We start from the raw sequence: 27,041 nt of genomic DNA, 5'->3' as shown, positions 1-27,041 counted from the left end.
GACTGTTTCAGTGCTATACATTTTAGGTGCGGAGTAGGGGCATTCAAATTGGCCTGTGTTCCTGGCCTACATATGGGAACATTCAACCAGGGTTTCTATTTTTAATTGCTATCTCCTGAAGCTTGTTGATAAGTGTACATTTTAGTTGAGGACTGAATCAAGTTAACTCCAGTATACCACCACTGTCTAATAGTCTATAAATGCTTGTTATCTCAGCACACGGAATAGTCATTTGGATGAAGTACCGAATTAAACCTAATATCTGTGAAATTGTTCTTCAGCAAGAGTCAGTATGTTTTGGGGTGGGGGGGTGGGGGGAGGTGGGGAGCGGATTTTGATGTGGATAAGAACCAATAGTGTTGATCTAGAAAAATGTAGTTTTCTCTCATTTATTTTCAGAAAATTGTGCTTTAACATTGCAGCAATAGCTTTGTGAATGGCACGTTAGTTAATTATTGATATGCTGTCATTTATCAAGTCATATTCAGCAACTTTATCCAAACAATATTATAATACGTGGAGACTAGAGAAGCTAGGATTGTTCTCCTTACAGCACAGAAGGTCAAGGGGAGATTCAAAATAATGAAAGATTTTGATAGAGTAAATAAGGAGAAACTTGTTCCACTGGCTTAACGGTCGTAACCAGAGGACACAGATTGAAGGTAATTGCCAAAAGAGACAGAGGTTTGATGAGGAGAATTTTTTCTTACATGGTGAGTTGTTAAGATCTGGAATGCGTTGCCTGAAAGGGGGGTGGAAGGAGATTCTCACTGGATCTCGACACACGCGAGAAAATGGATAATAAAGTTAAAGGAATTTCTGACTCATTCTTGACAAAATCCTAAAATTTTAAGCGCCCTCTCACACATCATCATCTGCAAAATAAGCTCTACTTTGAACTAGATAACTGAGCATCGTTGTATCGAACGCTTTACAGTCAAATGAATCCGCACATTCTTGCCGACAAAAATCTCCCCTAAAATATTAAATCTGGCTGCTGAAACCTGGAATCCATGGTAACTTTCAAAAGGGAATTGGATAAATACCTGAAGGGGAGATAATTGCAGGGTTATGGGGAAAGAGCAGTGAAGTGGGACTAATTGGATAGCTCTACCAAAGAGTCGGGACAGGCACAATGAGCTGAATGGCCTCTTTTTGTGCTGTAAGATACTATGATTAGGAGAGTATATAGGTGACTAAAAAACCTAAGTATATTTAAAGATAAGTGTTATGAGATGATCAGTGAAGCTTCTAGAAAATAGACATGAATACAGTGCATGTCGTGCAGTTGCAAGGTGATAGAGAATTCAAACAGGCTGCATTCAGGCAGGCTGTGAAAATTCACAGACCCCAAGTCAAAGCTGCTACGTGCAACTCAGCATGTTGCATTAAGTCATCAATCAACTTGACATTTTAGGACCTTGGGTAGCGAGCCAATTAAAAGGTTAACAGACTATCAATTGAGCCAATAAGGTCAAAGAAGGCGAGTTCTTTTCTGTAAATTGAACCAGGTATAAGTACAGCCATTTTGGCCATGTGGTCTCAGAAGGACAAAGGCCTGGCTTAAAGCCAGAAGCTTGTTGCTGCTGCCAGAATAAAGTTACATTAAAACTACAACCGGAGTTCATATTTCATTGGAAATTAAGAGATCTAACACAAGGAATAAATTCTTCTCTAAAACAACAAACTTGAGTTTGCTTGATTGCTCAGTAAACGTATTAGTGAGAAGCTCAGTGATACAGACCAAGAAAATCCAGGCTTGATCCCCTGTTTGTGCTAAGGTAGCTAAGCTACAGTTCTCATTCCTGATTGCGACTGTGACCTTTGATGGAAGGAAGTGTGTGTGAAAATTGGGTGAGGATAGGATGCGATCAGGATAGCTTGTGATGTCCCCCCAACCCATTTAGGACTGAGATGAGGAGGAACTTCTTCACTCAGAGGGTGGTGAATCTTTGGAACTCTCTACCCCAGAGGGCTGTGGAGGCTCAGTCGTTGAGTATATTCAAGACAGAGATCGATAGAATTTTTGGATATTAAGGGTTCAAGGGATGTGGGGATAGTGCAGGAAAGTGGAGTTGAGGTAGAAGATCAGCCACAATCTTATTGAATGGCTGAGCAGGCTTAAGGGCCTGAATGGCCTACTCCTGCTCCTAATTCTTATCTTCTTATGTTCTTTAACCCTGTGATCAAAGAGCTTGCAGATAGTCACTGTGAAAGTTGTGCGAGAATGAGATGGTATCAGGATGGTTTGTGATGATCCCTCCCCAGCACCCCGCCCCCCCCGCGACCCTCCCCCCCCCACCGCCCCCGCAATCAACCCTATGGTCAAGTAGCTTGTAGATACTCACTGAATAATGACCATGAGATTGACTGGTGCTCATGAAACTGTACCCCAGTAAGCAGTTAATTCCTTCAGGGAGAAAATTGATGTAAAATAAAGCAGGCACAAAATCTACGCAGCACAAATGTGCAGTTGGTGAATGTAATCCTATTATCCTAAAATGTAATGGCTGTATGGTATTTGTGCCATAATGGTATAATATGTAAAAGAACCTATTATTTCATTAACATAACCCAGTCTTTGGAATGGCAGCAGCCTCTGTGATTGAGGATGGAAACAATTAGCATGAAAATGACCATAGCCATTGATAGGTCCTTACTATACAGTATAAATGCACACGAGGCCCATGCTTAAGAGAAGGTCAGTCTGTGACCTGTCCTTTATTCCTTAGCACTCAAGTGATGAAGGTGGGTGGAGCTTCCCCTTTTGTACCTGAAGGTCCAGGTTAGGAGTGACTCCCACCTAGCGGTCATTGTTCTCACAGTGAACAACTTAGGTCAGATTATACATGGGTTACAATGCTGGTTGAATACATGACATCACCTCCCCCCCCCCCCAAAGTCTTATTGGGATCACAGGTTGAGTCTGTATGGTGGTTTACGCTCTCTTGTAGAGCACCTGTGTTGGGGCTCCGGTTGTTGGGCGCTGGCCTGAGTGTCTGCTGTTTGCGGTGCCTCAGGCCTATCCAGACTGCCCACAGTGACTGGGCTCTCCTCCCTTTGGTTCCTGTGTTCGGTCACCTGTGGTGGAGTGAACTCTACATTGTGTTCTTCCTCTGCTTCTTCTATGGGGTTGCTGAACCTCCTTTTTGTTTGATCCACGTGTTTGCAGCAGATTTGTCCATTGGTAAGTTTAACTACCAGAATCCTATTTCCCTCTTTGGCAATCACAGTGCCTGCGAGCCATTTGGCCCCTGCAGCGTAGCTGAGGACAAAAACAGGATCATTTACATCAATACATCGCGCCCTCGCATTCCTGTCATGGTAGTCATATTGTGGCTGGCGCCTGCTCGCGACAGTTTCTTTCATGGTGGGGTGTATAAGGGATAATCGGGTTTTGAGCGTCCTTTTCATTAGCAGCTCTGCGGGTGGAACACCTGTGAGCGAGTGTGGTCAGGATCTATAGGCCAACAGGAGGCGTGATAAGCGGGTTTGTAGGGAACCCCCTTGGATTCTGACCATCCCCTGTTTGATTATCTGCACTGCTCGTTCTGCCTGGCCGTTTGAGGCCGGCTTGAACGGTGCCGTTCTAACATGGTTAATTCCATTGCCTGCCATGAAGTCCTGGAATTCAGTGCTTGTGAAGCACGGGCCACTGTCGCTGACCAAGACGTCCGGTAGACCGTGGGCGGCGAACATTGCCCACAGACTTTCTACCGTGGCAGAGGATGTGCTTGAATTTAAAATGTTACACTCGATCCATTTGGAGTAGGCGTCTACTACAACCAAAAACATTTTTGTTGGAAACTTGTTTCATTGATGCATGACCAAGGCTTGCCGGGCCATGGCCAGGGGCTAAGGGGGGCTTCCCTGGGCGCATTGCCCAGCAGGGCACACGTGTTGCACCTGCGAACACAAAGTTCCAGATCTGCGTCTATCCCTGGCCACCAAACGTGTGACCTGGCAATTGCCTTCATCATGACAATGCCGGGGTGCTCATTGTGGAGTTCTCTGATGAACACCTCTCTGCCCATCTGGGGCATGACTACTCAGTTTCCCCACAGTAGGCAATCGGCCTGAATCGAGAGTTCATCCCTGCGCCTGTGAAATGGTTTAAATTCCTCAGGGCATGCCCTGTACATGGCTGCCCAGTCCCCATTCAGGACACATTTCTTGACTAGAGACAATAACGGGTCTCTATTTGTCCAGACTTTAATCTGACGGGCTGTCACGGGTGAGCCTTCGCTTCCGAAAGCTTCAACAGGCATGACCATCTCAGCAGCACGCTCGGTAGTCCCTTCAGTGGTGGCTAGTGGGAGCCTGCTGACTGCATCGGCGCAGTTTTCGGTGCCCGGTCTGTGCCGAATTGTATAGTCATAGGCGGCTAATGTGAGTGCCCACCTCTGTATGCGGGCCGATGCGTTTGCATTTATGGCCTTGTTGTCGGCCAAAAGGGACGTTAGGGGTTTGTGATCTGTCTCCAACTCAAATTTCCTGCCAAACAGGTACTGGTGCATTTTCTTTACAGCATATACACATGCGAGCGCCTCCTTTTCTACCATCCCGTAACCCCTTTCTGCCTGGGACAGACTCCTGGAGGCATAAGCTACCGGCTGTAACTGACCCTTGACATTGACATGCTGCAACACACACCCGACACCATAGGATGACGCATCGCACGTTAACACAAGTTTCTTACATGGGTCATATAGCGTTAACAGATTGTTGGAGCATAACAAATTGCGTGCTCGATTAAAAGCCCTTTCCTGGCTGCCCCCCCAGACCCATTCGCGACCTTTGCGTAGGAGTACGTGTAGCGGCTCTAGCAGCGTGCTCAATTTGGGATGAAAGTTACCAAAATAGTTCAGGAGCCCCAGGAACGAACGCAGCTCCGTCGTGTTACGGAGTCTGGGTGCTCTCTGGATCGCTTCCGTCTTGGATGCAGTAGGGCTGATCCCATCTGCTGCTACCCTCATCCCCAGGAATTCTACCTCTGGAGCTAGGAAGACGCACTTCGCCTTTTTCAGTCGCAGCCCTACCCGGTCCAGTCTGCGTAGCACCTCCTCCAGGTTGTGGAGATGTTCTTCAGTATCGTAACCCATGATGAGGATATCGTCCTGAAAAACCACCATCCCTGTAATCGACTTGAGGAGACTTTCCTTATTTCGTTGGAAGATCGCGGCGGCCGAGCGAATCCTGAACGGACAACTGTTGTACTCAAACAACCTTGTGTGTCGTGACGGTGGTCAGCTTCTTCGACTCACTCGCCAGCTCCTGGGTCATGTAAGCTGAGGTCAGGTCCAATTTTGAAAAAAGTTTGCCAGCGGATAGCGTTGCAAAGAGGTCCTCCGCTCTCGGTAGCGGGTACTGGTCTTGGAGTGACACCCGATTGACGGTGGCCTTGTAATCACCACATATCCTGACCGACCCATCCGCCTTGAGCACCGGCACGATCGGGCTCGCCCAGTCATTGAATTCGACTGGCGAGATGATGCCTTCCCTCAGCAGGCGGTCCAATTCGCTTTCTATCTTTTCCCGCATCACGTACGGCACCGCTCTGGCCTTGTGGTGTACTGGCCTGGCGTCCGGGTTTATGTGAATCACTACCTTGGCTCCCATGAAAGTGCCGATACCGGGTTGAAATAATGAGTCAAATTTGTCCAGGACCTGTGAGCATGATACTCGCTCCACAGAGGAAATTACATTGACATCGCCCCGTTTCCAGTTCATGACAGCAAGCCAACTCCTCCCCAGTAGTGCGGGACCGTCCCCCAGGACAATCCAGAGTGGCAACCTGTTCTCCGAATCTTTGTGGGTCACGACTACCGTGGCGCTGCCGAGCACCGGAATGATCTGCTTTGTCTAAGTCCGTAGCTGTGCGTCAATCGCCGATAATTTTGGCCTCCTGGACTTGGACGCCCACAACTTTTCGAACTGTTTGATATCCATCAGGGACTGGCTGGCCCCTGTGTCTAGCTCCATTGATACTGGGATGCCATTGAGGAGCACTTTCATAATTATCGGTGGCGTCCTGGTGTACGAACTGTATACGTGCTCCACATGAACTCGCTGAACTTCAGCTTCCAGCGATTTCCCTCAGCGTTCATTTCTGCAATTTCTGCAGGTATTTTGCTCATCTCTGCAAACTCCGGCTGAGTGTGTGCCTCCACGCCTCCAACATGAACTGTTGTTGGAAACAAGAGGTCTCTTGCCAGTCGATCATCCCTGATTGCCCATGACTGTCCTTGAATGCGCCATTAACAGGTGTTGATGGCCCCATTACTGGCCGCATTGTCCCTTGCAATGGCGTGAATTGCCGTTCAACTTGCCATTGTCTCTGTCGAACTCCCCCTGGCCATGGCCCGCCAAGCCTTGATCACGCATCCATGTGGACTACGCAGGTCCTTTCATGGGAAAAATGTTGGAAACAAGAGGTCCCTTGCCAGTCGATCGTCCCTGACTGCCCCTGTGACTGTCCTTGAATGCGCCATTAACAGGTGTTGATGGCCCCATTACTGGCCGCATTGTCCCTTGCAATGGCGTGAATCGCCGTTCAACTTGCCATTGTTTCTGTCGAACTCCCCTTCTGGGTTCGACTACATGTTGGGGCATGCCCGATTACGCTTGTCTGCCTGGAGAACTGTGTGCTGCTTTAACAATGTTGAATCTCTGTCCCAACCATTCCTTAACACAGTACCTCTCGTCTGTTCTGCTAGTGGCCATGCTCGCGTGGTTTAAATCCCAGTTTGTTTTTGCCATTGATAGGTCCTTACTATACAGTATAAATGCATACGTGGCCCATGCTTGAGAGAAGGTCAGTCTGTGACCTGTCCTTTATTCCTTAGCACTCCAAGTGATGAAGGTGGGTGGAGCTTCCCCTTTTGTACCTGAAGGTCCAGGTTAGGAGTGACTCCCACCTAGCGATCATTGTTCTCACAGTGTACAACTTAGGTCAGATTATACATGGGTTACAATGCTGGTTGAACACATGACAGCCATCTAGAAACACATTTCAAAGGTGAGATCATGAAGACAAAATGTATTGCAAGAACAGATAGTTCATCTTCTGGAGAAGCAGTTCAGAGCAGTGGTATAATTGCCACCATCTACCGTGACAATCTTTCATTTGTTATCTTGATTAACTTTTGAAAAATACGCTCTGTACTAACTAATATAATTTTGTCTCAATATAAACCTTCTGTAGCAGAGATTTTCAAGGCAGCTGTTTGTTGGATGATCGAAGCCTGCCTTAAAATTCCTTTTGGCAGGGAATGTGGAGAGAGGGAGGGGGGGGGGTGGAGGTAAGGCAGGTTGAATGCTCCTTTAATACTTTCTTTTATTTCCATGACAGACCTGCTAAAACTAAGAAAGGTCGCCACAGAGTTCAGTGCTACTACAGCATTTTGGCCCCGACCTGCAAGAGACCATCAGCGGCAGGTCGGGGCCATAAAAGGAGCAGTGAGCGGCGGCCCCTGGACAGTGTGGAGGCATCCCACTTCAAGATGCAGCAAAGCTGGTGCAGGAGGGTAACTGCAGCGAAGAGGTCCAGGTCGGTGATTGGAGCGTGGGCAGGTACAGAAGGAGCGGCGAGCTCGGGGCGAAGGAGCGGTGAGAAAATGTCGGGGAATGTGATCAGGACCCGGGAGAGGCGTGATTTCGGGCCAGAAGAGGCAAGGGCAGCACGAGCCAGCCCACACTGCGGTATGTGTGCTCACTAGGGCCCGTGCAGCATAGCAGGCCTCCAGTCGTCTTGGGTAATCCTTGCCACTGGATCAAAACCTAGCTCTGTCAAGCCCGTGTGGTGGCTGGTGTGCAACGGCCACCACCCATTAAAAAATCCACGCACAGGTATCTTCCACCCTTCGAGATGTTGTTCGTGATCTGGAATATTAGGTCCTTCATTGAAACACCTATGAACTCATCCTTTTTTGTCGTGGAAGCAAGTCATCCGCATTTCGAGGGATCGCCTATGATGATGCTACATAAGAACATAAGAAACAGGAGCAGGAGTAGGAGTAGGTCACCTGGCCCCTCGAGCCTGCTCCGCCATTCAATAAGATCATGGCTGATCTGATAATGGACTCAGATCCACTTCCCCGCCCGCTCCCCATAACCCTTTATTCCCTTATCGCTCAAATATCTGTCTATCTCCGCCTTAAATATAATCAATGACCCAGCCTCCACAGCTCTCTGGGGCAGAGAATTCCACAGATTTACAACCCTCTGAGAGAAGAAATTCCTCCTCATCTCAGTTTTAAATGGGCGGCCCCTTATTCTGAGACTTTGGGGTGGAATTTCCAGTGTTTCATCACCCGGCTTCTCGGCGGTATTTGCCATTTTGGGCGAGAACCGGGGGGGCGAAAAGTTCCCCAGCTGAGTTCTGCCGGCGGTTTCGAAGTACTGCCGGGGAGCGGACCGCCGGTGTGTACCATCCATAGATCGCCATGGCGAGATTTTTGGCTCGGCGGTGGCCCGTAGGTAAGCTAAAAAAAAACGCCCACGAGAATCAGTGGAGTTGGGAGGTAGGTAAGTAGCCCGACAAGAAAAAGGTAAGTAATTGGTTTTTTTACCAATTATTTTAAAATTCTCTTCAAGTGATTCAAGTGAAAAGGGCCCTGAGAATGTTTTTATGATTTTTTTTATTTTATGTTTTTTGAAAAAATATTTTTTGTGTTTTTCTCCTCCTAGGCCCAACCCGCAGCCTCGGTGTAAAATTTTAGTAATTTAAGTGATTATCGCCCATTTTTTTTTAAGAAACGCCCAATCGACCTAAGACAACATTTTTTCGACGGGAATCGGGGAACAACAGCAATTTTTTCCGCTGGGTGGATTCTTTTCTTTTTTGGGGCGAATTTTTCGCCGGCAATAATTTTGGAAATCTTAGTGGTATTATGGTCGGCAATCGGGTGCTGGCGGATTGTTTGGAATTTCTAGCCCTGTGTCCCCTAGTTTTAGTTTCCCTATGAGTGGAAATATACTCTCTGCATCCACCTTGTCGAGCCTCCTCATTATCTTATATGTTTCGATAAGATCACCTCTCATTCTTCTGAACTCCAACGAGTATAGGCCCCAATCTACTCCATCTATCTTCATAAGTCAACCCCCGAGGAAGAGTCTCCAATGCAAGTATATCCTTTCTTAACTATGGAGACTAAAACTGTACGCAGTACTCCAGGTGTGGCCTCACCAATATCCTGTACAGCTGTAGCAGCACTTCTCTGCTTTTATACTCTATCCCCCTTGCAATAAGGGCTAACATTCCATTTGCCTTCCTGATTACTTGCTGTACCTGCATACTCACTTTTTGTGTTTCATGCACAAAGACCCCCAGGTCCCTCTGTACTGCAGCACTTGTCAATTTTTCTCCATTTAAATTATTTGATTTTCTATTTTTTCTGCCAAAGTGGATAACCTCACATTTTCCCACATTATACTCGATTTGCCAAATTTTTGCCCACTCACTTAACCTGTCTATATCCCTTCGCAGATTTTTTGTGTCCTCCTCACAATTTGCTTTCCCACCCATCTTTGTATCATCAGCAAACTTGGCTACATTACACTCGGTCCCTTCATCCAAATCAATGGAAACATAGAAACATAGAAATTAGGTGCAGGAATAGATCATTCGGCCCTTCGAGCCTGCACCACCATTCAATAAGATCATGGCTGATCATTCACCTCAGTACCCCTTTCCTGCTTTCTCTCCATACCCCTTGATCCCTTTAGCCGTAAGGGCCATATCTAACTCCCTCTTGACTATATCTAACGAACTGGCATCAACAACTCTCTGCGGTAGAGAATTCCACAGGTTCACAATTCTCTGAGTGAAGAAGTTTCTCCTCATCTCGGTCCTAAATGGCTTACCCATTATCATTAGACTGTGACCCCTGGTTCTGGACTTCCCCAATATCGGGAACATTCTTCCTGCATCTAACCTGTCCAGTGATGTCATAATTTTATATGTTTCTATGAGATCCCCTTTCATTCTTCTAAACTCCAGTGACTACTGGCCCAGTCGATCCAGTCTCTCCTCATATGTCAGTCCTGCCATCCCAGGAATCAGTCTGGTGAACCTTCGCTGCACTCCCTCAATAGCAAGAACGTCCTTCCTCAGATTAGGAGACCAAAACTGAACACAATATTCCAGGTGAGGCCTCACCAAGGCCCTGTACAACTGCAGCAATACCTCCCTGCTCCTTTACTCGGATCCCCTAGCTATGAAGGCCAACATGCCATTTGCCTTCTTCACCGCCTGCTGTACCTGCATGCCAAATTTCAATGACTGATGTACCATGACACCCAGGTCTCGTTGCGCCTCCCCTTTTCAGATAATATTCTGCCTTCATGTTTTTGCCACTAAAGTGGATAACCTCACATTTATCCACATTATATTGCATCCGCCATGCATTTGCCCACTCATCTAACCTGTCCAAGACACCCTGCAGCCTCTTAGCATCTTCCTCACAGCTCACACCGTCACCCAGCTTAGTGTCAGCTGCAAACTTGGGGAGATATTACACTCAATTCCTTCATCTAAATCATTGATGTTTATTGGGGTCCCAGCACTGAGCCCTACAGCACTTCACTAGTCCCTGCCTGCCATCCTGAAAAGGACCTGTTTATCCCGACTCTCTGCTTCCTGTCTGCCAAACAGTTCTCTATCCACGTCAATACATTACCCCCAATACCATGTGCTTTAATTTTGCACACCAATCTCTTGTGTGGGACATTGTCAAAAGCCTTTTGAAAGTCCAAATACACCACATCCACTGGTTCTCCCTTGTCCGTTCTACTAGTTACTTCCTCAAAGAATTCTAGAAGATTTGTCAAGCATGATTTCCCTTTCATAAATCCATGCTGACTTGGACCGATCCTGTCACTGCTTTCCAAATGCGGTGCTATTTCATCTTTAATAATTGATTCCAACATTTTCCCCACTACTGATGACAGGCTAACCGGTCTATAATTCCCTGTTTTCTCTCTTCCTCCTTTTTTAAAAAGTGGTGTTACATTAGCTACCCTCCAGTCCATAGGAACTGATCCAGAGTCGATAGACTGTTGGAAAATGATCACCAATGCATCCACTATTTCTAGGGCCACTTCCTTAAGTAATCTGGGATGCAGACTATCAGACCCTGGGGATTTATCGGCTTTCAACCCCATCAATTTCCCTAATACAATTTCCTGACTAATAAGGATTTCCTTCAGTTCCTCCTTCTCGCTCGATCCTCAGTCCCCTAGTATTTCCGAAAGGTTATTTGTGTCTTCCTTCGTGAAGACAGAACCAAAAATATTTGTTCAATTGGTCTGCCCTTTCTTTGTTCCCCATTATAAATTCACCTGATTCTGACTGCAAGGGACCTACATTTGTCTTCACTAATCTTTTTCTCTTCACATATCTATACAAGCTTTTGCAGTCAGTTTTTATGTTTCCAGCAAGCTTCCTCTCATATTCTATTTCCCCCTCCTAATTAAACTCTTTGTCCTCCTCTGCTGAATTCTAAATTTCTCCCAGTCCTCAGGTTTGCTGCTTTTTCTGGGCAACTTATATGTCTCTTCTTTTGATTTAACATTATCCCTAATTTCCCTTGTTAGCCACGGTTGAGCCACCTTCCCCGTTTTATTTTTACTCCAGACAGGGATGTACAATTGTTGTAGTTCATCCATGTGATCTTTAAATATCTGCCATTGCCTATCCACCGTCAACCCTTTAAGTTTCATTCGCCAGTCTATTCTAACCAATTCACGTCTCATACCATTGAAGTTACCTTTCCTTAAGTTCAGGACCCTAGTCTCTGAATTAACTGTGTCACTCTCCATCTTAATAATGCATTCTACCATATTATGGTCACTCTTCCCCAAGGGGCCTCGCACAACAAGATTGCTAATTAGTCCTTTCTCATTACACATCACCTAGTCTAGGATGGCCAGCCCTCTAGTTAGTTCCTCGACATATTGGTCGAGAAAACCGTCCCTAATACACTCCAGGAAATCCTCCTCCACCGTATTGCTACCAGTTTGGTTAGCCTAATCTATATGTAGATTAAAGTCACCCATGATAACTGCTGTACCATTATTGCACACATCCCTAATTTCTTATTTGATGCTGTCCACAACCTCACTACTACTGTTTGGTGGTCTGTATACAACTCCCACTAGTGTTTTCTGCCCTTTGGTATTGCGCAGCTCCACCCATACCAATTCCACATCATCCAGGCTAATGTCATTTCTTACTATTGTGTTAATTTTCTCTTTAACCTGCAACGCTACCCAACCTCCTTTTCCTTTCTGTCTATCCTTCCTGAATGTTGAATACACCTAATATAGATTGTAAATAATTGAGGACCCAGCACCGATCCCTGCGGCACACAACTAGTTACCTGTTGCCAACCGGAAAATGATCCATTTATCCCAACTCTGTTTTCTGTTAAGTTAGCCAATCCTCTATCCATGCTAACATATTACCCCCAACCCCTGTGAACTTTTATCTTGTGTGATAACTTTTTATGTGGCACCTTATCAAATCTCCTCGGGAAATCCAAATACACAACATCCACTGGTTCCTCCTTATCCACTCATTACATCCTCAAAGAACTCCAGCAAATTTGTCAAACATGATTTCCCTTTCATAAAACCATGCTGACTCTGCTTGATTGAATTATGCTTTTCCAAATGTCCCACTACTGCTTCCTTAATAATGGACTCCAGCATTTTCCCGACAGATGTTAGGCTAACTGGTTTATAATTTCCTGTTTTTTTCTGCCTCCTTTTTTAAATAGGGGCATTACATTTGCGGTTTTCCAATCCGCTGGGACTGCCCCAGAATCCAGGGAATTTTGGTAGATTACAACCAATGTATCCACTATCTCTGCAGCCACTTCTTTTAAGACCCTAAGATGCAAGCCATCAGGCCCAGGGGACTTGTCTGCCTTTAGTCCCATTATTTTATCGAGTTCTACTTCTTTAGTAATAGTGATTGTATTAATAGTTCCTGCCTCCCTCTATTATCTACTATTGGGATGTTTTTAGTGTCTTCTACCATGAAGACCAATACAAAATATCTACTTTGGTGCAGAATTTGCTGGAGTGGAGCATCTCACAGCATGCCCTCTTAGTTAAGACTTGTTCCTGCACGCTTCAGCTCAAAATATTTTGCCCACAAAGTTGCTGGAAGTACCAGCTGATAACGACACACCAAAGGAACAGGGCAACTGGGACCTTGGTGAATAATGGAACAGTCTATCTCCTAAACCAATGAGATTGAAGGATTGAGAAATAAAAAGAGCAAGGGCTGAGAAGGAGGGTGCACTGAAGTGGGTGAATTAATTGCCAAATCAGGTTCAGAAAGACAAATAGAGAGGGAAAGAGAATTAAGAGAGAGATAGAGAAAAACAAAGACTAAAAGGAAAAATAAGAAAAAAAATTACTTTTTATAACGTGACATTTTTAAAATCACCAACAACAATCAGGACCTGAAGGAATGAGATGCAATACTTTTAATTATTCACTTTCTGGGCCAGAGAAGTTGTTTGGCAGTCATTAATAATTATCACATTGTTAAATAATTACTTTGTGCTATTAAGTACTCGACTTAACTTTCCGTGGCGAGTTTAATGGGCAATTCATGCGCAAATGCAGCAACTTCATGAAAATCAGGGTAAGGTTAAAGGTGAGATGCTGTTTTCACAAAGCTAACTGCAGAGTGGCACAAATCAGCCAGCAACATGTGGCGATTCGCAATTCATGGGGTATCTCTTCCTCACCACCAATTGCTGGCCAGTTTACACACTTGTAACGGTATGCGTCGTTCGCACCCTATTATTTTTTCAGCAAATTCTGGACTATCGTATTTTCACATTTTAATTTAAAAGCCGGTATTACCTCAAACAAGCAGCTGTTCAGCTGAAAAACACTATACCAGTGTGAAGATTTCAATTCCATACCAGCCATCCTCATGCTGAGGCAAGGTAAGCTTCTTCTGCTGCATAAGGTTCCATCCTTATTTGCTACACTTTCAACTCCAAACTGAAGAATTGTTCTACAGTGCGTAACCTCCAAAACAAACAAAATTTGGCTCTCATTTAAAGCTGTAATGTAAAAACACTTTGTAAATTTGTAGTATTATGTTGAATTTACAAAGGTGAAGGATGTTGATGCTTTCCCATTATTAGGATTGAATACCATAACCAAATGTTTATGCCACCTGGATATAGCTTCCTCTTCTCTTTCTTAATAACGTGCCTTTACCCCACCATCAGAAGAACACTATGCCAGTGTGAAGATTTCAGTTCCAGTACCAGCCATCCTCATGTCATAACTCGCACCAAGTCCCGTTCACCCAATCACCCCTGTGCTCGCTGATTCTCGGTCAAGCAACGCCTCGAATTTAAAATTCTTATCCTTGTTTTCTAATCCCTCCATGGCCTCGCTCCTTCTTAACTCTCTAAGCCCTATAACCCTCCGAGATATCTGCGCTCCTCCAATTCTGGCCTGTTACGCATTCCCGATTTTAATCGCTCCACCATTGGCAGCCAGCTCCCAAGGCCCCAAGCTCTGGAATTCCCTCCCTAAACTGCTCTGCCCTCTTTCCTCGTTTAAGACGTTCTTTAACACCTACTACCCGGTCATCTGCCCTAATTTCTCCTTATGTGGCTCGTTGTCAATTTTTTTTTGATAATGCTCCTGTGGAGTGTCTTGGGATGCTTTACTATGTTAGAGGTACTATATAAATGCTTCTTATTCTTCTTAGGCAGTCCCTTGGAGTCAAGGATGACTTGCTTCCATGCTAAAAATAAATTCTCAGGTGTATATAAATGCAAGTTGTTGTTGTTAATCAAGACTGTCATCAGTCCACTTAGGTCCAGTGTGTGTCAAATCCTGGGGCCTTTTGCTCAGTGGATCTGTAGCCTCTAAGGTCAAGACTGGTTACCTCATTTCGCATTGGAGCCTGCAGCCAGCGACAATACGGGACTTTCAACCCACTGGTCCAAGCTGGATTGAAATCCACATCCCAGGAATTAATCAGCCATGTTCTAAGTCACTGTGCCACAAAACCTAGGCCAATGAGCAATTCTGCCTGAAGCAGAACTCTGTGATATTGAAACCCGATCAGCTTGGCACAAAGTGTGTTTGGGGAGGTGAAGGGGAAGGGAGAAAAAGATGAAGCAGATACAAATGAAAAATATGGACCTCATGCATATCAGATGTGCTGCAAGCAGGCTTAATTCAGAACATCAACTGGCTCGAGCATCACAGTTTTTGCATTTGCAGAGCAATCTTTCTATAAGCTGTATTAACAATTGAACTCGTCTTTGGTGATTGGGAAACCTCTGAGACATTACATCACTGTAAGCTCAGTAAATTGGAAAAAAAAAACTATTCTGCTCACCATATTTATCAAATCAGTCCGGGTGAAGTGGCCAGTTTGTGCGTGCACCTCTAATGGTTGTGGTAACAGCAATTTGCAATGTTGGTTCCACCTAATTAAACAAACCTCTGCTCCCTGGGGCTGGCATTAAAATTTGCTTCCTCAGCGTTGCCTTCTGCTCTGAGAACTCTCGGAGACTGCAGGCATTTCTGATCCAAAGCAAACCATTTGGTGGGGCATTTATTTTTTACTTACCGGTATATAATATACTTTATGATATATATATATATAAATAAAGCCTAAAAAGGCCCTCTTCGTTTTCCCCCTCCGCACCAAAAAAAAACTGAGCGGCTGGAAATCAAACACACCTCCTATTGGAAATCAGTTCCTGAACACTAATTCACTTCATAAGAGCTGGGAGTTCAAAAGTATGTGTAATAAAAAGCAGGCCAGTGACCTGGTTCCAATTACAATTACAGTATTACTTTTTGTGGGCCAAAATTAACTGTCTTTCAAAGGCATAAAAATATATCCACTCCTTTCATAACATTCAGTGCAGTTAATTTAAAAGAAATTAAACCAAAACACAGCATTTTCCAGTCTTGTGCAAAAATTATCTCAGTCACGCCTTACCATTTCTTTAAAATATCATTTGGGATTCTAAAGGGCTTACATTATAATTAATGATTACAAATGCAAAGGGTAAGGTTGGTAGAAGGAGAGCTGTGTTCATGGTCATGTTTGAAGGGCATGCATTCTTTTCTAAAATGCGGTCATTAAAAGCAAAGTATTACTAATTTATGCAATGAAACTTCTTTATCCAGATAGCGGTGAGAATGTGGAACTTGCTACCACAGGGAGAGGTTGAATCGAATAGTATAGATGTATTTAAAGGGAGGCTATGCAAGCATATGAGGGAGAAGGGAATACAGGGTTTTGCTGATAGGGTTAGATGAGGAAAGATGGGAGGAGGCTCGAGTGGAGCATAAACACCGGCATGGACTGGTTGGGCCGAATGGCCTGTTTCTGCACAGTATATCCAATGTAATCCTATGAATCTTGCTGGAGAGGGGCATCTTGCGGCTTGTCCTTTTTCTGCATCCATCGGCTCAAAGATTTTTTGCACCATAACTTGCTGGAAGTGCGAGCTGATAATGGAGCGGCGAGAGCAACAGGGTATCTGGGACCAGCAGTCTATCTCCTTAACCAATGGGATTGAAGGATTAAGAAAGAAACAGGAACAACTGAGAAGGAAATAAGGTGAATTAAGAGTCAAGTCAGGTACAGAAAGAGAGGGAAAGAAAGACTGGCTTAAGGGAAAGAGAGAGAGAGAGAGAGATTTTTATTTAAATTTGATATTTTATAAATCTCTACCACCTTAAGGAATGCGACACCACAATTTAAATTGTTCAATTTCTAGACTGCTGGTACGGCATCAACAATTGTAACGTAGTTAAAAAGGTACTTACATTGTTAATTACCAGACTTAGCTTTCTGTGGCGAGTTTAACGGGCAATTAATGTGCAAATCCAGCAAGTTCTTTGTGCGAAGCAAACACGGCGCAGCATAAAATACCAGCAATTTCTGGAGATTTGCAACTGACGTAATATCTCTTAATCCCCCAAACTTGCTGGCTGATTTGCATATTGATAATGGGGTGCATCGCTAACTCGCCGCAATTTATCCAACAAGATCCGGCCCAATGTTATATTCAACAAAATCTGTAAACATTTGCAACGTAATGTGCACTTCATTTAGGTCCATTTTTCTAGATTGTTCTTTCAACCATTGTATCCTCAATTGAATTTAACGCAAGTTATTTTTTAAAATGACTTTATATAGGATTTGCAATCTTTCTAATGAATTGGACAATAACCATTTACATGGCAAACTTGAATACCTTACCTCGCTCGACTTGTTTAAAACAAAATGTATAATGCTTTGTTAATTTAATTGTTGACTGATTTTTCTTTTATTATGCTGTTTTATAATTTGTTGGTTCTTACTTTCTCAGAATAGTCTCAACATCTCTCCCAACGTCATTGACTTACGTTAAGGCATAGTTCCTCTGACGACGGAGCTGCCCTCTGCTACTTTGCACAAGTTATCATTCTTTATGCTCGACTTGAGGACAGTGAGTATAGGAAGCTATTTGATAGTGTGAGGCATCACAGCATCCCCAATCCTCTAAACTGCACAGGCACACTTTCATATTGGGTTCACTGATTACAGTCCTTCAAAATTTGAGGAAAATGATCTAAAGCAGAAGCAAAATGCCAAAGGTATGAGATGAAGTCAAATTCTGGGAATGGGGTTCCTTTAGGTCCCCAGAAACATTGGGCTATCACAAACATTTATTCTATTTGACACACAGCATGCTAGTAAACTAAGTATTGAGATTAGCGTGCCTGTATTCAAATTCCAGGGGGTTGTACAAAAATGACAGTGAATTGGAAGGTCTGCGATTCAAAGTGGGAACCCTGGCTGATTATCCCCCGCACTAACTCAGCCTCTCGGGCCTTCTGTAGGGCCTCCGGCTGAGATCAGATAACTCGGCACAGATCAGAGAGCTCGAGGGTTAGGGATATACTTGCCTTAGTTTTGGAGATGGAACATTTCGCTGTTGATATTAACCTGTAATCTGAGAGGGCCAGGAAGCTAAACCTAATTCAGGAGCTGGGAGCTACTGCAGCAGATGTGTTTGAATTAATGCTTTCTGTTGGTTTGAAGACGGAAAATTCTACCATTCTCTTCCTTGCCATGCACTCTCAATGGAATAGCAGTAGTTCCATGTTTCTACCACTTGGGGCACTATGGGCTTCCTGAAGCAATTTGGAATGCTGTTGCCATGGGCAGAAGCAAGACTTTGATTCCGAGTGCATCACAGCTAGTATTACAAGGGGCAAGGTGAGGAAAGCAGCTTTTCTCTTCCTGTCTGTTTTTTCATGCTTCTTAAATCTAATCAACTCTGACTGGGTTCTATAAATACTCCACGCATCTATCATGATCTGAGGCAAAAGCACAAAGCCACATAGTCCTTTGTGCCCTTCCACATAAATAGAAAAAAAAGCCCAGAAATGAAATGTTTGAAAATGTAGCTTGCAATGATCTTTTAAAAACTTGGCTGCTATCAGACAGCATTCTGCATCATCCTGTATACATTAATGTTATTGCATAATTACCAAGCACAATTTTCCAATACTAGCAACAATTGCTGCTAGTTTGCACTGAGCTCAAATATTAAATATGACTGTTTCTGTAAGCTATCTAAAGTACGAACTAAAGCAATTATTAAGGGAAGACTATCATTTGAATAAACTGAATATTAATTTTTGGGGCGATGACTACAAAGGCACATTGAAAGTAGGCCTTCTCACAAGTACATTTTCCAAAATTTGAGTCTGCTATAAGGACTCAATATATGATAGAGGTTAATTATTTTAAACAACAGTTAAATTTTGAAAAATAGCAATTAGGATTTCAATACATATGACACCAGATCGAAAGGGGCATTAATTGTAGTAACATGAGAAGTGATCTTATTGAAACATTTAAGATTCTGAGGTGACTTGACAGGGTAGATGCTGAGAGGATGTTTCCCCTCTTGTGGGAATCTGGAACTAGGGGGCATAGTTTCAGAATAAGGGGTCGCCATTTAAGACGGAGATGAAGAGGAATTTCTTCTCTGAGAGTCGTGAATATTTGGAATTTTCTACCCCAGAAAGCTGTGGAAGCTGGGTTTTTGAATATAATCAAGGTGGAGATAGACAGATTTTTGAACTACAGGGGAGTCAAGGGTTATGGGGAGTGGGCAGGGAAGTGGAGTTGAGGCCAGGGTCAGATCAGCCATGATCTTATTGAATGGCGGAGCAGGCTCGAGGGGCCAGATGGCCTACTCCTGCTCCTATTTCTTATGTTCTTATGTTTCTTATGTTCTTCTAACAATCTCAGTTTCCATATTGTACTGTTTTTAAAAATGCATTGGCACCAGATAAGCCGCCTTTTACAAGGTCAAAGTAAGGAAATCAGAATCTGGAGTAGATTTTCCAATTCTCACCATGAATAGTGCACACCCAACACTTCTGGGTCAGTCCTAATTTTATATGCATGTCAAGATCCTGGTCTGAACCGAGTTTCTTGCTAGGAAGTCTCAGAACCATAGGAATGTAGGAACAGGAGAAGGCCATTCAGCCCCTCGAGCCTGTTCCAGCACTCAATTAGATCATGGCTCATCTGTATCTGAACTCCATTTACCCGCCTTGGTCCCGTAACACTTAATACCCTCGCCTAACAAAAATCTATCAATGTCAGTTTCTACATTTTCTATTCACCTAGCCTCAACAGATTTTTGGGGTAGAGAGTTCCAGATTTCCACTCGTCTTTGTGTGAAGAAGTGCTTCCTGACATCACCTCAGTTCTTTAAGGGCTGCAAGTAGCATTTAAGAGCATAGGGTCATTTAAAGTTAAGTGGCTGCAACATGGGGGCAAAATCTGTTTCCTAAAACTGCAGCAGTCTTCCAAAAACCAGCAGAAGGCAAAAAGATATGTGGATGTAAGAAACGGAGTCTGTGGGCAAGTGATAGAGCACCACAGCACCGAAGCCCAATTTGAGGAATTGCAAAGTGGAGATGCTGCTGCATAAGGTGGATGAGAAAGAAGGCTGTCCCGCTTAGCACAGAGGACAGCAGTGCAGGAAATGACAGTCAGGGCCAACACCGGGCTACAGTACCCGTTGTACCTAAAAACAGATGCTGAAGAAAATGGCAGATTGAAGAAAGATGCTAATGTGCGACTTCCCAATAGTACTATACACCAGAGAGATGGCTCAAGTATGGAAGCTACAAAGTGATGTCTGTCAACCTTGCTACATATTTACTGCAGCTCTTTCACTGCTTATTATGCATGGCCATTCTGCACAATGCTTTAACTTACAACTAAAGCCCACTGCAAATGGACAGGAAATCACGTGAGGTGATTTTAATTCATTAACATATCGTAACAAAGCCATTAACGGCTAGCTGGAAGATTGCATTCAGTGTGAATTGAACCAGAGCTCCAGTGAAATAACTTGTATTATATAGCGCCTTTAATGTAATAAAATGTCCCAAGGTGCTTCACAGGAGTATTATAAGACAAAACAATTTGACACAGAGCCACATAAGGAGAAATTAGGGCAGTTGACCAAAAGCTTGGTCAAAGAGGTAGGTTTTAAGAGAGGTAGAGAGGCAGAGAGGTTTAGGCAGGGAATTGCAGAGCTTAGGGCCAATGCACGGCCACCAATGGTTGAGCGATTATAATCAGGGATGCTCAAGAAGGCAGCATTAGAGGAGCACTGATATCTTGGGTTGTTGTGGAGCTGAAGGAGATTTACAGAGATAGGGAGGGGCAAGGCCATGGAGGGATTTGAACATAAGGATGAGAATTTTGAAATTGAGGCATTGCTTAACCAGGAGCCAATGTAGGTCAGCAAGCACAGGGATGATGGGTGAATGGGACTTAATGCGGGTTAGGACATGGATAGCCGAGTTTTGGATGACCTCAAGTTTACGTAGTGTAGAATGTGGGAGGCCAGCTAGGGGTGCATTGGAATAGTCAAGTCTACAGGTAACAATGGCATGGATTAGTGTTTCAGCAGCAGATTAGCTGAGGCAAGGGTGGAGACAGACGATGTTACAGAGGTGGAAAAGGTGGTCTTAGTTATGCCGCAGATAGTTCCCATCCAGTTTCTCAGATCTCACGCGTCTCTTTCGTACTGGCAGTTCAAACCCTGCCGACTGGAAAACCCACCCCTTCTTGTATAAAACGTGTTCAGAAACTGAAAGTGGTGGATGTGGTTAATTTGCCTTGTGTGGTGTACTTTGCAGCATTTTAAAATTTATTTAAATAGTATCTGGCTGTCAGCAGGGAGCAACAAGGGCATGCACACAAACCTGATGAAAATCCAACATTTAATTAAAAAAGCATTTTTCTTTGCACGTTAGTAGAAAAAATATAATTGAGTTACGAGTGAACAATGCGTAAGAATGCAGGTCTGAACAGAATTAGTGTTGGAAACTGAATCTGTGAAAGGAAGCACGAAAGAGTCAGCCTCAGCCTCAGCCTCAGTCGGCGAGAGGCAGGAGCAGCGTGAGTGAGGCCTATAAAGGCCCAGCGGGAGTTCCTGAGTCAGCGGCAGTCAGCGAGAGGCAGGAGCAGCGTGAGTGAGGCCTATAAAGGCTCAGCGGGAGTTCCTGAGTCAGCGGCAGTCAGCGAGAGGCGGGACCAGCGTGAGTGAGCCCTATAAAGGCCCAGCCGGTGCAGCTGCAGCAGGGAGAGAAGGCAAAAAAGAAGTAGAAAGAAATTGAAAGGTGACGTCACAGCCAAGGGGGTAAGTGATTGGCTGGTGATTGGTAAGTAGTTTTTCTTTTTCTTTTCTATTTCAGTAAGTAACATTTAGCATTGTTGTTGCCAAATTAAGTTAATCTAGGGGTTAAGTCATGGCAGGACAGCTCGAACACGTGTTATGCTCCTCCTATACGATGTGGGACGCCTCCGGTGTCCCTGACGACTACGTGTGCGGGAAGTGTATCCGCCTGCAGATCCTAACCGACCGCAGTGCGGCACTGGAGCTGCGGGTGGATTCACTCTGGAGCATCCACGATGCTGAGAATGACGTGAATAGCACGTTTAGCGAGTTGGTCTTACCGCAGGAAAAGGGTACACAGCCAGATAGGGAATGGATGTCTAACAGGAAGAGCAGTGGAAGGAAGGTAGTGCAGGGGTCCCCTGCGGTCATCCCCCTGCAAAACAGATACATCGCTTTGGGTACTGTTGAGGGGGATGACACATCAGGGGAGAGCAGCAACAGCCAGGTTCATGGCACCGTGGGTGGCTCTGCTGCACAGGAGGGCAGGAAAAAGAGTGGGAGAGCTATAGTGATAGGGGATTCTATTGTAAGGGCAATAGACAGATGTTTCTGCCGCCGCAACTGAGACTCCATGGTATGTTGCCTCCCTGGTGCAAGGGTCAAGGATGTCTCGGAGAGGGTGCAGGACATTCTAAAAAGGGAGGGTGAACAGCCAGTTGTCATGGTACATATAGGTACCAACGATATAGGTAAAAAATGGGATGAGGCGAATTTAGGGAGCTAGGAGTTAAATTAAAAAGTAGGACCTCAAAAGTAGTAATATCAGGATTGCTACCAGTGCCACGTGCTAGTCAGAGTAGGAATTGCAGTATAGCTCAGATGAATACGTGGCTTGAGCAGTGGTGTAGCAGGGAGGGATTCAAATTCCTGGGACATTGGAACCGGTTCTGGGGGAGGTGGGACCAGTACAAACCGGACGGTCTGCACCTGGGCAGGACCGGAACCAATGTCCTAGGGGGAGTGTTTGCTAGTGCTGTTTGGGAGGAGTTAAACGACTATGGCAGGGGGATGGGAACCTATGCAGGGAGACAGAGGGGAATAAAATGGAGACAGAAGCAAAAGATAGAAAGGAGAATAGTAAAAGTGGAGGGCAGAGAAACCCAAGGCAAAAAACAAAAAGGGCCACTTTACAGCAGAATTCTAAAGGGTCAAAGTGTGTTAAAAAGACAAGCCTGAAGGCTGTGTGCCTCAATGCGAGGAGTATTCGGGATAAGGTGGACGAATTAACTGCGCAGAAAGCAGTTAACAGATGCGATGTGATTGGCATCACAGAGACATGGCTCCAGGGTGACCAAGGCTGGGAACTCAACATCTAGGGTATTCAGCATTCAGGAAGGATAGATATAAAGGAAAAGGAGGCGGGGTGACGTTGCTCGTTAAAGAGAAAATTAATGCAATTGCAAGGAAGGACAGTAGTTTAGATGATGTGGAATCGGTATGGGTGGAGCTACGGAATACCAAAGGGCAGAAAACGCTAGTTGGGAGTTGTGTATAGGCCACCAAATAGTAGTAGTGAGGTTGGGGACAGCATCAAACAAGAAATAAGGGATGTGTGCAATAAAGTTACAGCAGTAATCATGGGCGATTTTAATCTACATACTGATTGGGCTAACCTAACTGGTAGCAATGCGGTGGAGGAAGATTTCCTGGAGTGTATTAGGGATGGTTTTCTAGACCAATATGTCGAGGAACCAACTAGAGATCTAGCCATCCAAGACTGGATGATGTGTAATGAGAAGGGACTAATTAGCAATCTTGTTGTGCAGAGCCCTTGGGGAAGAGTAACCATAATATGGTAGAATTCTTTATTAAGATGGAGAGTGACAAAGTTAATTCAGAAACTAGGGTCCTGAACTTAAGGAAAGGTAACTTTGATGGTATGAGGCGCAAATTAGCTAGATTAGACTAGCAAAGGATACTTAAAGTGTTGACGGTGGATAGGCAATGGCAAATCTTTAAAGATCATATGGACGAACTTCAACAATTGTACATCCCTGTCTGGAGTAAAAATAAAATGGGGAAGGTGGCTCAACCGTGTCTAACAAGGGAAATTAAGGATAGTGTTAAATCCAAGAAAGAGGCATACAAATTAGCCAGAAAAAAGCAAGCCGGAGGACTGGGAGAAATTTAGAATACAGCAGAGGAGGACAAAGGGTTTAATTAAGAGGGGGAAAATAGAGTACGAGAGGAAGCTTGCTGGAAACATAAAAAATGACTGCAAAAGCTTCTATAGATATGTGAAGAGAAAAAGATTTGTGAAGACAAATGTAAGTCCCTTGCAGTTGGATTCGGGTGAATTTATAATGGGGAACAAAGAAATGGCAGACCAATTGAAAAAGTACTTTGGTTCCGTCTTCACAAAGGAAGACACAAATAACCTTCCGGATGTACTAGGGGACTGAAGGTCCAGTAAGAATGAGTAACTGAAGGATATCCTTATTAGGCGGGAAATTGTGTTAGGGAAATTGATGGGATTGAAGGCCGATAAATCCCCAGGGCCCGATAGTCTACATCCCAGAGTACTTAAGGAAGTGGCCCTAGAAATAGTGGATGCATTGGTGATAATTTTCCAACAGTCTTATCAACTCTGGATCAGTTCCTATGGACTGGAGGGTTGCTAATGTAACACCACTTTTTAAAAAGGAGGGAGAGAAAACAGGTAATTATAGACCGGTTAGCCTGACATCAGTAGTGGGGAAAATGTTGGAATCAATCATAGCAGCGCATTTGGAAAGCAGTGATAAGATTGGTCCAAGTCAGCATCGATTTACGAAGGGGAAATCATGCTTGACAAATCTTCTGGAATTTTTTGAGGATGTAACTAGTAGAGTGGATGGGGAGAACCAGTGGATGTGTTGTATTTGGACTTTCAAAAGGCTTTTGACAAGGTCCCATACAAGATCAAAGTACATGGTATTGGGGGTAATGTATTGACGTGGATAGAGAACTGGTTGGCAGGCAGGAAGCAGAGAGTCGGGATTAATGGGTCCTTTTCAGAATGGCAGGCAGTGACTCGTGGAGTGCTGCAGGGCTCAGTGCTGGGACCCCAGCTCTTTACAATATATATTAATGATTTAGATGATGGAATTGAATGTAATATCTCCAAGTTTGCAGATGGCACTAAACTGGGTGGCGGTATGAGCTGTGAGGAGGATGCTAAGAGGCTGCAGGGTGAATTGGACAGGTTAGGCGAGTGGGCAAATACATGGCAGTATAATGTGGATAAATGTGAGATTATCCACTTTGGGGGCAAAAACATGAAGGCAGAATATTATCTGAATGACGGCAGATTAGGAAAACGGCAGGTGCAGCGAGACCTGTGTGTCATGGTTCATCAGTCACTGAAAGTTAGCATGCAGGTACAGCAGGCAGTGAAGAAGGCAAATGGTATGTTGGCCTTCATAGCGAGAAGATTTGAGTATAGGAGCAGGGATGTCTTACTGCAGTTGTACAGGGCCTTGGTGAGGCCCCACCTGGAATATTGTGTTCAGTTTTGGTCTGCTAATCCAAGGAAGGACGTTCTTGCTATTGAAAGAGTGCAGCAAAGGTTCACCAGACTGATTCCCGGGATGGCAGGACTGACATATGAGGAGAGACTGGATCGACTGGGCCTGTATTCACTGGAGTTTAGAAGGATGAGAGGGGATCTCATAGCATCATATAAAATTCTGACGGGACTGGACAGGTTAGATGCAGGAAGAATCTTCCCAATGTTGGGGAAGTACAGAACCAGGGGACACAGTCTAAGGATAAGGGGTAAGCCATTTAGGACTGAGATGAGGAGGAACTTCTTCACTCAGAGAGTTGATAATCTGTGGAATTCTCTACCGCAGAAAGTTATTGATGCCAATTCATTGGATATATTCAAGAGGGAGTTAAGTATGGCCCTTGCAGCTAAAGGGATCAAGGGGTATGGAGAGAAAGCAGGAACGGGGTCCTGAAGGAATGATTAGCCATGATCTTTTTGAATGGTGGCGCAGGCTCGAAGGGCCGGATGGCCTACTTCTGCACCTATTTTCTCTGTTTTTATGTTTCTCAGAGGTGATTGGCATATGGAGGAACACAGCGATATTGGGGATTGCTGCTTTCATTCCACCACACTGAGCGTAGGAAGGCACCAAGTAGATCTAATCGGCGTTATCCATGAACTGCACAGAGCAGGGTGCCTGTTTTTCCACCACTATAGTCAAGCGTTTGGTTCAATAGTTATTCTGTGTGGACGATTAAGCCAAGCTGTGATGGATGCATGACACAGGCTGATGTCACTGTATGGTATCGTTTTATATTTTAAAATAAGCTTGCACAATAACATTGATATTTTCAGTGCCTTGAATTCTGTGATTATTCCCAGTTTCCAACTGCTCTGGGAATGTGAGGTGGGTGGTTTTAAACTTAATGCCTGTCGCCCCCCCCCCCCCACCCCTCTCACTCCCCTCCTGTGGTTTGTTCCCCTTTCCTTTCTTGCAAATTGTAACAGCCTTTCCCGAAGTAGCTCCATGGAGCTCCCTGCCCTCAAGATGCCTGGTGGCTCTTCATCATTTTGGGGATAATGTTGGTACCAGAGATTGCTCGGACTGCAGCCCCTTCTCCATAGGGCTTTTGTCGATTGCTTCTTCAGAAATTATGATGGGTTTATAGTCGGCAGTGATGACGATGAACCATCTGTGGAGATATAATTGTAGAAATAATCATGTATTTTAAAAGTTGTCTGTCTGCAAAAAAAAATTAAATTTTTAGTATGCAGATGAGAGAGGTTTATGAAGATTAGGGATCATTATAAGATCTCTATAAAAAATTATGCTTGTCAATTTAAGGTACATTACATGTGTTTGGTATCCGTATGTAGTGAATGACATCATGTGTATATATATATATATATATGTATATAGTGAATCAACATACCAGTGTCAAAGGCACCTGTTGATTGGGTCTCCTCTTCTCTCAGAAAATGCCTTTAACCTCCCTTGTTAAGGTTCTGCCACCTCTTTTGCACTCTTCCGTATCCCTGGAATGAATGTGTTGCCCTTTTTGGCTGCTTCAACATGATACTTCAATGTCATGATGCTGGTGGATTTTTCGTGGAAAGCCCTATAAAGGTGCTGCTGTATTTCCCGCAGCTCTTTTTGCCAATGTTTTGTCTTGGTCTCCTGAAAAGTTTATTTTTCACTTGCTATTTTGAAGGTTTATCACAGCAGGAGATAAGCCAAAAGTAAAATGGTTCATTTCCAGTCATAAAGATGGCAAATAGGCATCATTTTATCTCCATGG

At 44.4% G+C, this 27,041-nt stretch overlaps 1 protein-coding gene across 2 annotated transcripts in view; it reads right to left on the bottom strand.

Annotated features, from left to right (window-relative positions):
• Positions 1 to 27,041, bottom strand: part of klf12b (Kruppel like factor 12b) — a 245,514-nt gene that overhangs the window by 110,926 nt on the left and 107,547 nt on the right. The window lies entirely within an intron of this gene.

The sequence above is a fragment of the Pristiophorus japonicus genome, chromosome 10 (assembly GCF_044704955.1).
Source record: "Pristiophorus japonicus isolate sPriJap1 chromosome 10, sPriJap1.hap1, whole genome shotgun sequence".
Lineage (NCBI taxonomy): Eukaryota > Metazoa > Chordata > Chondrichthyes > Pristiophoridae > Pristiophorus > Pristiophorus japonicus.
Note: the sequence above shows the minus strand (reverse complement) of the source record. Positions and strands in the feature narration are given on the sequence as shown.